At 38.9% G+C, this 13801-nt stretch overlaps 1 protein-coding gene across 6 annotated transcripts in view; it reads left to right on the top strand.

Annotated features, from left to right (window-relative positions):
- The window catches only part of LOC23687649 (transcription factor hamlet), a 453938-nt gene that overhangs the window by 298447 nt on the left and 141690 nt on the right, over nucleotides 1-13801 (top strand). The gene's annotated exons all lie outside the window — the stretch shown is intronic.

Genomic DNA, 13801 nt, shown 5'->3' with positions numbered 1-13801 from the left:
ATCCCACATTAAGGCGTCGATAGACAAAAGGAGTGCGCACGAGCCTATCGATCACAAGGTTCTTGGAGCGATTCCAGGATGCCGCGAAAACTATTGTTGTTTCGGTTTTATTATGTAAATTTATGAATTTCAATCCGATTTCTTGTGGAGAATTTTCATAAGGGGTTCCTATGTTTATCGATAGTTCACTTTCCTGAGTGTAGTTTGTTTGGCCCAGTGTCACCCCCTCGAAGGGGTGAGTTTGTGCCAATTTTCATACATTTCCTATTTAAAGGAAAATAATCAAATTTCAGCATTTGCAAAGTATTCTCATATGTAGCCGAGCATATCATGCAAATTGCGAAATTTGTTTAAAAATAAATGAGGACTTACGCATTTTTGGCCAAATCTCACCCCCAACGACGGTACTTGCGCAGTTGTTTTCAAATTTCTTTAAATGCAAACGGTAAATAATTTTACTGTGAATGGCTCGATATTGTTGTGGTCTGTAAAGGTTGCTGCTCTATCACCATGTTATTCCCGAGAGAGTGAATGGTAACATTAAAAAAAATCCGGTTGCGATGTTTTGCGATGTTTCACGATTTTTTGTTGGTTTATGATTAGTACTCTCCGAATATTGTTCGATCGGCTTATTCGGATCAAAATCCAAACTTTGCCAGTAAAATTTATTTACTTTCATATTATTCTCAGTGTATAAAAAAATCAGAATAGACCCTTTGCAAATCAATTCACTTATGACTTGACACATAAACATCATCCTCTGATTCGCGACTTCGAAGCTGCTGATGTTTTCTTCGGTTTTCTGTGAGAAAACAAGGAGAGATGTTTTTTGCTTTTTTTCACGCACACGATGACAGTTTCTTACGAGGTTTTCCGTTGGTGCGAGTGCATTGTGGAATCTCTTTTTGCTTCGTAGTCGCGAATTGCCTGTAGAACAACAGGAATGTTGCCAAAATACTTAACCTATTAAAAGTGGTATATTTTATATGTTTCTCAGTATATTGATGTTTATGCGCTACAATACGCAGATAAGGAAAGTATTGATAGGCTCAATTATTACCAATGCATGCTTTGTTGCCTAATTTCAATAAATTGATTAGTTGTGCTCGACTTTTTGTATGAGTTTAAATTGTGAATAATAAATACACCGCAATTGAATATGGTTTCCTGGCAACCTTGTCCAGTAATAAAAATTGATTGCTGAGGAAATCAAAGTGCATTAATTTTAATATGTGATTTGAAACATTAAAATTAAATATTTTCGAGTGCTTTTTACACAAATCGAAAGTTCAATAGTGCATAAGTGATCGGTGCGTAGCTTTTGTGAAAAAATTGTAATTGGAGCGGAGAATTGGACCGTTTAAAGTGGTGAGTTTTCCTTAAGCTGTTCTTGTGTTGTTTTATTCGGCAGCTCACAAATGACGACAATTTCGTAAGCATTAATTTCATTTAATGATTAAATCAATGTTATATAATATTTTTGTGAAAGATGAGATCCATATGGAAGATTAAAGTTCAAGGAATATGTTGAGTACATGGAAGTTAACTCTTGTTCCGTAGATAAATTTAAACAAGGACGATAATTTAGTGCTGCCGAAAATACCCTCAGGGTGCCGAAGCCATCATTTACCCTATTTCATATCGCATTCGCATATCCAGTTAACTCTCCCTTACTCGATATTCCGTATCTCGATATCGAGTTAGAGAACCATAGTAAAAGTTGGTTTTCATGGCTAACTCGATGGTCCCTTGGAACGCAGTTGCACTGCTTTTGTGTTCTGTAACTCGATACCTCCCTAACTCGATGGTCCCTTCAATATCGAGTAAGGGAGAGATGACTGTATTACGCTTTTTTCAAAATATAATAAGTAATTCATAATTTTATCTGCGAATCTTGAACTCAGATTTGAATTAACATTTTTAATGCTGAAGGACAAAGTTGCTTTGATTACAATAAGTAAAGCAATGATGTGTGTATGCTTTTGTTGGTGCAGTAACCATCGAAATAAATATTCAATCCATTATCATAAAGATTAAGAAACTAGTTTGGCTCTATATCCAGATTTTTACGCTAGCCTGCCATAAAATTTGAATCACCTCCGTTCGACATTCCTTGTATACACTATAAATTTTATGGCTTGATCAAAGCCATTGTTTCTAATTTATGCTGAAAAGTTATATGCGTGGCTGCAAACTGATTTCTACAAGACTTCGATTTATGACAGATCTTTAGTTACTCCACAATCTTCTTCTTCTTTCTGGCGTTACGCCCCAACTGGAACAAAGCCTGCTTCTCAGATAAGTGTTCTCATGAGCACTTTCACAGTTATTAACTGAGAGCTATCTTTGCCGATTGACCATTTTTGAATGCGTATATCGTGTGGTAGGTACGAGAATATTCTATGCCCTGGGAATCGAGAAAATTTCTTTTACGAAAAGATCCTCGACCAGCGGGATTCGAACCCACGACCCTCAGCATGGTCAATAGCTGCGCATTAGAGTGATGCAAATTTTGAAATTTCAGCTCCCCTATGCTTAAACGATTAAAATTATGGTAAATAGTATCCTCCCAAAGTTTGAAATGATTCGGAAAAAAAATGACTGAGCACAAGCCCTTTGAAGTGTATATGGAGATTACTATGGAAAACGCCAATCTTTTGTGTTCAGTTCTCTATCTCTTCGTCATTAAATTTTATGGAAAAGTGGAAATTTTATGGAAAATTATTCTAATGTGAAATCCTCCCAGCTACAACTTTGCCGAAGACCACTTTTTGATAGGACGTCAGGATAAATTGTTATTCATCACCATAAAGTTGGTTTGCATGTAGTATGCTTCACCAACTGTTCGGCAGGCAACAGTGGTGCTCCTGGCGGGAATAATAGATCAATGTAATCCAGGCTACTATGTTCTACAGCAAAAAAGCAGTGTTGCTCTGAAAGTAATTGAATGATCATCTCAGCATGATATAGACTTTGTTATCAATAATAACAAATTATCCTTAAGTCCCATCAAAATGTGGTCTTTGGCAAAGTTGTAGCTGGGAAGTTTTCACATGAGATGAGAGTGTTCACTTTTTCACAGATGATTATGACAAGCAGTTAGAGGACTGAACACAAAAAGATTACCTTTTCCATAGTAATTTCCATACAAACTTCAAATAGCGTGTGCACAACCAAATTTCTTCCGAATCACTTCAAATTTTGGGAGGATCATTTTCATCATAATTGACATCGTTTAAGCATAGGGGAGCAAAAACTTCAAAATTTGCATCAGTCTACTGCGCATTTACCGCTACGGTTATCTGGGCCCCTTTTAGTTACTCCACAATCTGTCTTGTAGAGAGAGTTTACGTGTCTTCTAAATATTTCACCTTATTTTTTTTAGATACTTTTCAGGACGCAGTCTGTGGCTGGGTTGGATTTATCTATACCTACAATTATTCCCTCTTCTGTTACTCGACTTAATATGGAGTCTGACTATTGTCCTACCACAAAAAAAAAACTTGAGCCAGATATAATTTAACGGCGTTAATTTTGGCTCCACCAGAAATCAATTTTATGCATTGACGTTGCCCAATTGTGTAGTATTCCAGTTATTCCTCTTCTAAGTATGTTTAAATTTATTCTAAAAATAAGAAAGAAGAATTCCAACTAAAACATGGATGCTAGACAAGCGTTGTGAACATTTTTGACAGTTTTTTCATCAACCTAATATTACAGCCTGCTAAGATCAAGCTATAAAATCTGTAGGCAAGAATTGTCAAAATCGAATCACCCCTCGTTGTTTTATAGCCAACGTAAAAAGCTGGTAAGCTGGTTTGGTATAAACCAAACAGATGCCTTTTAATAAATTGTTCGTTAGGTTGTGGGCGAAAACTTTTTCAACCCGAAGCAAAGTTTCTAAAAAAAAAAGGCCGAAGAAGAAAATTGAGTTTCAGATGGTTCCAGGAATCAAGCCTCCATTGGAAATCTTTGCCGGTCAACACGGTATCGTTGCTATCGTTACGCGGTTTGCAGAACTACAGCTCGTGGTCTTTCGCGATCAAAATGATCCTGATCAAGGAACGGACATGGTGCGCAGTGAAGGACCGACTGGATGGTGATCCGGCGGTAACCCAAGTAACCAGTAAGCACGATAATGCGGCACGGTAACAGCATTATATGCGCATATAGGGTAATCATTTGATGCATGTCAGATTTATATACGCATATAATGCTATTATAATGCCAGAAAAGGCGAAATAGCGTGCCATTATAGTGCCAAGATATTACCGTGCTTCTCGGCACCACTAATGCTGATATAAGACCACGTGAGAAACGTCAGTTGTTTTCGACAGGTTTTTGGGGCGAATATTTTGTGCTTTCGCGTACGCAGCCAGAGAGCTTTAGCGTATGCGGCCAAGCAACTGGTACACTAGGTAAATAAATAAATGAATGAAAACGAAAACCTCAAATAGTATGGTAAAAGGTAATAAAATGATACAAATAGGCACTTCTCCGTATTAGACATATTCGTTTTGGTAGTTTTCATTCTTTTGAGGACTTGCAATTGCCACATTTGGTCCTCGTTTTATGATGATGAAATGCCTCATTTTGCGTCTCGAACCTACGACACCCGTATTGTTGAGTTGTTGTCCTGCTCCTTTGCTCCTACGGCCACATAAGATGAATAGTATTGGAAAGAAAAGTGACCAATTTAAACCATCACTTTTCCCCGTTATAAAACCTGCAATTGTAGTAGTGAGAAGATTTATGTTTGACTCCCTCTTACCACTATATGCAAACACAAAGCACGTGGTATATCTGTCAAAACACTGGATGGCATTTAAACATGCCCTGTATTCGAATATAAAGCCAATATAGTGCTTATTTAATGCCTGTATGCATCAGGCTTAGAAGCATTAATGATGCTGTAATAGGGTTTCTATGCAGCGGAAGTGCTGTTATAAGGTGTGTAAGCATTTGTGGTGCTATTGCTAATGCATGTACGCATCTATGATGCTGATTAAGGGCTTATTATTAGTGCTTATAATTACTTGGGAAGCGACGAGGTTTGTGTGAGCAAGCATTGGCCACGATATGTCTGAACATCGATCCCAAGATTTGCGGACACCAAAACCGCAAAAGAAGCATGGGACAACTTGCGCAATACCTACGAGCATAGGGGCTTGATCCGGAAAATTGGCCTATTGAGAAGACTTACGGGATTTCGACTAGTTGGCGTTGAACGGGATGAAGAGGTTATTTGCCGGAAGGCTCAGGACTACGTGAACGAACTGCTTACGGCAAGCTTAGCTGGCGAGCTTGCTGATGAAGTAGGCCTCCCGAAGCAGTACGAGCCGATGATCCTGGGTTTTGAGGCGTCGGGTATGAAGCTTACGGCAGACATCGTCAAAGTGAACACCTTGCAGGATGTGAAGGTCGGCAGCAAGTCAAGTGATGGTGTATTCTAAAGTTATCTGAGACCGGAGTAGAAATCTGTAGAATAGCCTTCGGTGAAGGATGTGCTGTGTATTCCAGATTTAGTCTTGAATATGTTGTCCGTGGGTATGAATTGCCAAAGCGGATATCAGGTGGCGTTCATGCACGCATATTGTTAGCTTCACGAAGGGGACCGTAGAGGTTGGACGGTCTTCGAATGGCCTGTACAAGCTGTAGCTGGTCAAGGATCTGACGGATCAATTGGGACATATCTCAGTCGACGGCATATAACGGCTGACAAATATTGTGACTGGCATGCAGTATGAAAACATGGAGAAATTTGTTCCTTGCATACAAGGTAAGCACCAGCGCCAACCGTTCAAGGTGAAAGTTCATCGTGTTGATCGTGTGCTCGAGCTGGTTCACTGCAATATCTGTGGGCCGATGGAGACTTCTTCGTTGGGAGGAAGTAGACATTCGTAGATCATGCGAGCATGAAAGCATTTGTATATATATATATATATTTTCAAATCAAAGACAAACGTTTTGGAAGCATTCGAAGATTTCAAGTCTTTTATCAAGAAACAGACGAGAGAGCGAATCAAGCGGATCAAAATGGGCAACTTAAGGAGTACGTTAATCGTGCGATGAGAAGGTGCTTGCATCAAGCTGGAATCCACCACGAGACAACGGTTCCGTACAATCCGGAGTAGTATTGGCGCGCCAAAAGTATGCTGTTCGATGCCGGACTTGGAAAGTGGTAGCTAGTGCTTCATTCGTCGTCCACAGTTCACCGACAAAAGGTCTTCAAGTCACACCTGAAGAGAAGTTCACTGGAAAGCGTCCCGATTTGTCGCACCTACGTGTTTTCGGAAGCGAGGTCATGGTGCATATTCCCAAGGAGAGTAGACGGAAACGGGACGAGAAATCAGAGCGTTGCATCTTCTTGGGCTACTGCGAGAACTTGAAAGCGTACAGAGTGTACAACTTCAAGACGGAGGAAGTAGCAGTTAGTCGTAAGGTGATATTTCTGAAGGAAGGTCAAGTTACATCGAGAGAGAAAGATCCCATCCAAAAGGGACCTTTAGAAATGATTGTGCAGAATGAGATGGAGGATGCAGAGGAACAGGTCGTTGACGGTGAATAACATGATCTGCAGGCGCAAGATGATGAGCTTAGTGAACCCGAATTCGAGGAATCAGAAAACGCCGACAAGACCGTTTATTGACCAAGAGCTACTCTCAAGTCAGAACCTATTCGCCCGTGGTCCAGTATGCTGCCATCAGCTATTTGATGTCGTTAGCCAGGTTGGACCTGAAAATTCTCCAGATAGATGTAGTAACCGCGTTTCTGCAAGGTAAAGCTGTTTGTTTGGAGCAGGCAGAAGGTTTCGTCAAACCTGATTGTCCGTGGAGCGTCTACAAGCTGAAGAAAGCGCTGTCTGAACGCTGTCACGACCTTCTCGTTTTTTCCAACAACCAGCGTTAGGTGAACCATCTCAATAAGCAGCCTACATCAAATTTCGCGATGAAGGATCTTGGATTGGCAAATAAATTCCATGGCATCCGAGTGATGTGACAGAAGGGGACTGTATGTTTGGATCAAGAGCAGTACATTCAGAAGCTACTCGAACGGTTCGGCATGGGACAATGTAATCCAATTGTGACCCTAGCGGACCACGATCAGCCCTAGCAGCGAGGAAGAACTAAAGCAGATGCAGAATGCTCCGTTCCATGAGCTGGTAGGAGGACTCCAGTTCCTAGCGTGTTGCATGCGATCGGACATCAGTTTTGCCGTGAATATAATCAGTCAGCGCATTTTGTGGTACCTGAAACGAACGAAGGAGATGAGAATTATCTACACCAAACAAGGCAATGAAAGTTTGACTGGCTTCAGTGATGCGGAGTGGAGAAACGACGTCGTGACGCGGAGGTCCATCACGGGATATGTTTTCATGAAGTCAGATGAACCGATCTCGTGGAATTGTCGAAGGCAATCGACAGTGGGATTGTCAACAATGGAAGCGGAATACATGGCAGCAGCCCAAGAAGCTATCTGGTGGCGAGGACTACGACAGGAACTACCCAGACAACCAGAAGTCGCATAGCAGTATACGAACAAAGTCGCTTATTTGTACAAACTGCATCACTCCCGCACTACTTGGTGGATGAAATCGTTTGATCGATGAGTTTCCTCACATAAAACGCTATTTTATGAGTTCATATGTACATTCCATTCCGTCCCGTATACTTGTACAAAGTAAGTCGGATCAATCCGTAGCAGCTGTCAAATAAATTTTGTGATGATGAATTAAGTCGCATAAGAGTTCTGACTAATTCGCAAGAAAATCTACACACTCGCATTGCATGTTATTTTTCATCATATAAAATATGTACGTATATCGCCTCCACTTTTGTACGTATAAGGCCTTTTCGCGACATCTTATACGTGAAAATTTGCTCATATAAGCATCGCATAACGCAAAAGGTGATTTGGTTAAACGTACATTCTGGTTGTCTGGGTATCCGGCGTTGCTGAGAAGATTGCAATCTATTGCGACAACAAGAGCGTAAGCCGTAGGAATTCTTCAGAAAATACTCGATTAATTAAATTTGTTCAAAAGTCTGTCAGAGATTTGTTGAGGTATTTCCTTCAGAGCATTATTACCTCCTTGACACTTTTAGACATCCCTACCTGGAATATTTCAAAAGCTTTCTTGGAACTGATCATGAATTCCTCCTGGCGCTGTCCCAAGGTATTCCTCTAGGGATTCTTTCAGGAATATGTCTACTTCTAATTAATGCTCGTTAAACCAATCTTACAATAAGCGAATTTCAGCAAAAGAATTTCTAGATCTTCTGAAAATTGCTCAAAGACCACCTTCGACGTAGTAGGTATAACATCAAGCTACACAGTATAAGATAAAAACAAAACTTCGGTCGGATCAAAAAAGCCTCATGCCAACAAATCCAACTGCAAACAGATCACCCAAGATCTCCAATTCCGTCCGCACTTTTATACGTCAGGTGCAATAAAAATAGACAAACAGAAAATCTCGCACTATATTCTCGCACTTTTTAACAACATCACGCCAATTGCCCTATTTTCCGGCATTTGTTTGCATTCATTGTTTGAGTTCTTAGTTGAGAAGCAGACGAAATCGTCCCGAAACGAAAGATACCATCCCAATTCAAACCCAAACGGGCTCTTCTTCCCCCGTCCTCGTCCTGGAAGGTGTAGTGCGGTTTATCATTTAATATCAATGAGCCGCATCGTTTCCTTTTCTGTTGTTGTTTGCGCCCGGCATTTCCAGCATACCTGTTAAATAAATAAACCATCTCGAGAGTGAAAGAAAGATGCTCCGTGGAACAAAAGCGAATTGCTGCATCGAAATCTCAGACAGAACAAAAAGGAACAAGCTGCTTCCTCTGTAGATTCCGAGTTCGGTTCCACACACATGAGATGCGGCGCTCAATTATGGCGAAGGTGAAACGAAAACCTGATCCTGCGAGCTGGAGAGATAAGCGGAGTGCTCTTCTTGATCGAGGATTCAGGTCGAGGACGACCGAGTGAAACAATCAGATCGGACACAACTTCCGATTTTTTTTTTCTTTCGTTTAATTCTCCGACATTCACGCGGATGAGTTTTGTCTCCTCGGTTATCTCGGGTCCGGTCATGAATGGGAATGGGGAATACCGTCTCGGGTTTCAGATGCTTGGCAGCGGGATTTTATGAATGGGAATAGCGATGATCATCCTGTTTCCAATGTATGAAATGCGGTGGAGTCTGAATGGTATTGTGTCGATGCGGAAACGATGGTCTTATCTGATCTTGTAGTAGGTAGAACATGTAGTTACGGATGGGATTCGAAGGATTTGAGCAGATGAGTTATTAGTTGAGTGTCCACATATGCATTTAAACTAATTAAGTTGATATCGCTACATAATTTTTGCACAAGTCCCAAGTAAAAATGGTATAACCATTCCCAACGAGTGATTTTAAACGTGTTGTCGTAACTGTGTAGCAAAAGGCCTTTCGCAGATTATGAGCAGTGATGCAAATGCTCATCACACCATCCGGGGCAGTTCAGACATTAATTTGAGAAGCTCTATTCTGATGGAATACTTAATTAGTACAGATCTTGGATTATTTAATAAAGGCAATCGCCCAACCTTCATGCACACCAAAAAAAATCTTAGATTTACACGTAACATAATTTTAGCCTCAATCATGCAAAGCCAATTCTCATGTTTTATTCAATGATAAAACCTTCAAACACATCTATTATATCCAACATTGCTAGCAAAATCCTTAATATTGAGCACGACACGTCTTCTCTTGAAGAATGTTGCATGCAAAACGGCTCGGTTTATATGATTTTCACGCCGAAAATTCAATCATAAATAATGCACATCAAATGACAGGCCGTCGATTCTTCCATGTGCATTATATATGACAGAATATTCAGCGTAAAATCACGTAAACCGAGTATTCTTGTTTGCAATTTCACTTTCTAGATACAGGAAAGTATGCAATATTGGCGAATGTTGGTTTGAAGATCATGAAATGTTTCAGTTTCACTCAAGATTGCAAGCATTTTCGAATGCAATGAGACAGTTTACAATATTTATCGTTGAATATTCAGTTATAACTCGTTTTTCATGATTATCATAAAAGTTTACGTGTCACGTAAATTTAAGATTTTTTTTGCTGTGTGGTGTCTACTAGAAAAGAAGAATTAGACATAACTCTCTGCTCGAATAGAATCAGTCACAAGTTGTCGAATTTGCACATATCAGATGAGGAATCATTATCTACATCTTCTTCAAACATTCAGATGTAACACATCTTCTTTAAACATTCAGATGTAGGGGCCCAGATAGCCGTAGTGGTAAACGCGCAGCTATTCAGCAAGACCAAGCTGAGGGTCGTGGGTTCGAATCCCACCGGTCGAGGATCTTTTCGGGTTGGAAATTTTCTCGGCTTCCCAAGGCATAGAGTATCTTCGTACCTGCCACACGATATACGCATGCAAAAATGGTCATTGGCATGGTAAGCTCTCAGTTAATAACTGTGGAAGTGCTCATAAGAACAGCTGAGAAGCAGGCTCTGTCCCAGTGGGGACGTAATGCCGAATAAGAAGAAGTGCCCTTCTTATGGCGCTGTTTGAAGCCATTGTGGTATGCAATTTTCCCTCTTCAAGGAACCCCACTCCTATTTCCTCTCATCTTTCCTTTCCTTTTTCTTTCCCATGATGAAATAGGCTCAAATATGGCGATGGCACAAATCTCCCAAATGGCGGGGAACTTGCCTTTGGAGCTAGCCTTTTGAAACCTGATTCCTGAATCCATTGAATTTTTTTACTATTTCATCCAACTTGCATGCAAGTGTGCCAACTTGTACACAACTTTAAAACTTGCATGGCAAGTTATTTGCTTAATTTGCTACAAAATTCAAATTTCATATGTATAACAATACATATCAACAAAATTCGTAATACTTCGATGCTCAAAAGTTAGTTTTTGATGGTTTAGAAAAGTATTGTATGGTTCCCCTGACCACAACCAAAGTGCATCACAAAATATATCTATTGAGTTTTGACCTACGACCAAAATGCTGATAGTCATTCAAGCATTCCAAATATCTCTTCAATAATTTGTCAAGATATCACAAGATATGAAGCAATGGGTAAAACATCGATATTATTAATTCGATAAAATACCTAACGAACAAAAATTGCAGAACTTCTGCAAAGAATTTCAAAAGGAATCTATCAATGTGCTTCTGAAGAATTCATTGGTAATTACAACAGATGTGCGCTGCAGATTACAACCGCTAAAATTTGTCAAAACATCTAGTTGAATGAGGTACATTACAATTACAAATAACGCAAATCTCCGTAACATTAAACTGATTTTTTGGATCACAATTTTTTTTTAAGGCGCCGGCACGTTACACTGCGTTACACAGGCGCCGACACTGCAAGGGACGATTATGTCCTTTGAAGGAAGCACCATACTAGACAACGGACTAGCATGCAATGCCCAGTAGCACAGTCGAAATACATTCCTGACGAAAAGTTTTCTGGACTGAAGCGGGAATCGAACCCACACTTCTTAGCACGATGTGGCTAAACGCCTTGGTGACACTAACCACATGGCCATGAAGCCCACAAATTATCAGTCACACGGACGTTACTTTACAATCATACCAGAAATTCAAATAATCTAAGAATATTCACTTTATTGAAAAGCGATCAGAAAGAATTTTGTAGAAAATCGGGAGTAACACATTTCGCATAAAGACGTTTGGTATAATGGACGTTTTGCATAAATCAGTTTAATATAAGAATAGGTTGCATATTAATAAAGGTATACAAATCTAATTGTGCCAATCGTTCGTTTTGCGAAACATCCACCCTTAAAATTATGCTAAATGTCTTTATGCGAAACGTCTTGCCATCGAAACATCAATGTGAAGATTCTATTTCTATTCCGTCTTTAAAGTTCCTAGTACTGCTAACCTTTTGTATGCTCGTCACTAGGAAGCACAAAATATTTGAGAACAAATATTCAGATTTGGAGCGTAAAATAGAATTCGGGTGTTCAAATTTTGAGCTCAGAAAAGCTCTCTCTTTTACAATTTGCAAGCGGAATAAACATACAAAGGGTCCCAGGTGGTGATCAAGAAGTTTTGAGCATATGAATCTTTCGGAGTCTCTGGATCTTCTTGGCAATCTCTACAAAACCTCAAAATATTGTTTGTGAATCTTGGGAGATATCTGGATAACTTTTTAAGGTAACACGGAAGCCAAGCCATTTTCTCTATCCTCTGTTTCATTGTACGGGAGGTGTACCAGTTTTGGCCACCCTAAGGAAAAATATTGTTTATTCATAAATCAAAAGACCTTTGATTACTGTCAATACATTAAACGAAAGCTTTCAATCCATGCTCAGCAGGGAAAATATAAAAACTAATCAGGAACTTTGTTTTTGTATTATGAATGGGGGTGGCAAATACTGGACCATTTGATTCTTTATGGGGGGTGGCGAATCAGGAACACCAAGGCGAAAAATAGGTGCAAAGGAGCAAACATTTTAAGAAAAATGACTTTTTTCTATTATTTTCTGAGGAAATTTTGCGGTTTCCAAGAACGTTTCCGTCTCATCTTGAAGCAATTTAGCGAACACAAAGCAATTGGCAACCATACATGTCATAAAACGGTATATAATCCGGGGTGGCGAATAACTGGTACATGGCGAATACCGGTACACTTTTCCTATTCATTGTTATCAAAACTTTTAAGAAGCAGTTTACGAGGTTTTCGAGAAGTTCATGCTTCATGCTTAGAAAAAGTTACACAGAATTGAGTACGACGCACACATAACCAACACATAATTTGTGTAAAGATTGGACCCGAGAAAAATGCGACACTTTGTTTTAGGTGTAATTTTTTTATCGTGTAGGTAAAAATAGAATCAATTTTGGGTGATACTAGCTTACAGTGTTATGTTGCTTATGTATCCAAAATTTTATCGCGATCTGTCAAGTAGTTTTCAAGATGCATTCGAAACAAGAAGAGCTACGCCAGCAAATCTTGGGCGCGGTGATCGATAATCCTGATCAGTAGGGTGCGGCTTATATTTCAAAAGTTCTCAAAACCAAAAATTCGTATGCTCTACTGAATTCTCATCACATTAAAAGAGAAACCTCAAAATATGAGCCAAAAATATTAACATTTAGAGGTGGCGCAAGCGTCTTGAAGGTGAATTTTCAAGTTATGAAAAATGACCTTCAGTGAAATAAACATAACTTTGTAATTTTTCAACCGATTTTGAAACTTTTAGCATAAATAACTTGAAAATTAAATTTGTAAAAACTTTGTAGAATATCGAATTTATCTAAAATCAAAACTAGTCTTAGTTAAAAATACTTTTATCCAAATTTTTCCTCATTTTACTAAAAAAATCATTTTTGTTTGACCATAACTTCATAATTACTCAATCGATTCTGAATCTTTCTTCATGTTTTTGAAGAAAATTTATTTGTTTTTAAATTGTTCATACAACACTTTTTTCTTAAAAATGGTTTTGACTTAATAATTCAACAAAAATTACCCAAAAACATGATTTTTCAATGAAAAAATCATATTTTTATTGATTATTTAAGTTTTTTTCGCCGGAAATTGCATTTTTTCTATTGAACTTAAATTTATAAAGCATCTTGCTTTAATTACGAGTTGAATAGTGCATATATAATTTACATACGCAAAAATATTTTTGTTGCAGAATTATTTCAAAATTGTTGCAAAGTCACTCACAAAGGTTAAACAAATGAGAAAAACCAGTTTCAGCTTTAGAGATAATATTTAACTGGCAA

This window comes from Aedes aegypti, chromosome 2 (genome assembly GCF_002204515.2).
Source record: "Aedes aegypti strain LVP_AGWG chromosome 2, AaegL5.0 Primary Assembly, whole genome shotgun sequence".
NCBI classification, from domain to species: domain Eukaryota; kingdom Metazoa; phylum Arthropoda; class Insecta; order Diptera; family Culicidae; genus Aedes; species Aedes aegypti.
The sequence above is the reverse complement of the archived record's forward strand: the minus strand, read 5'-3'. Positions and strand labels throughout refer to the sequence as shown.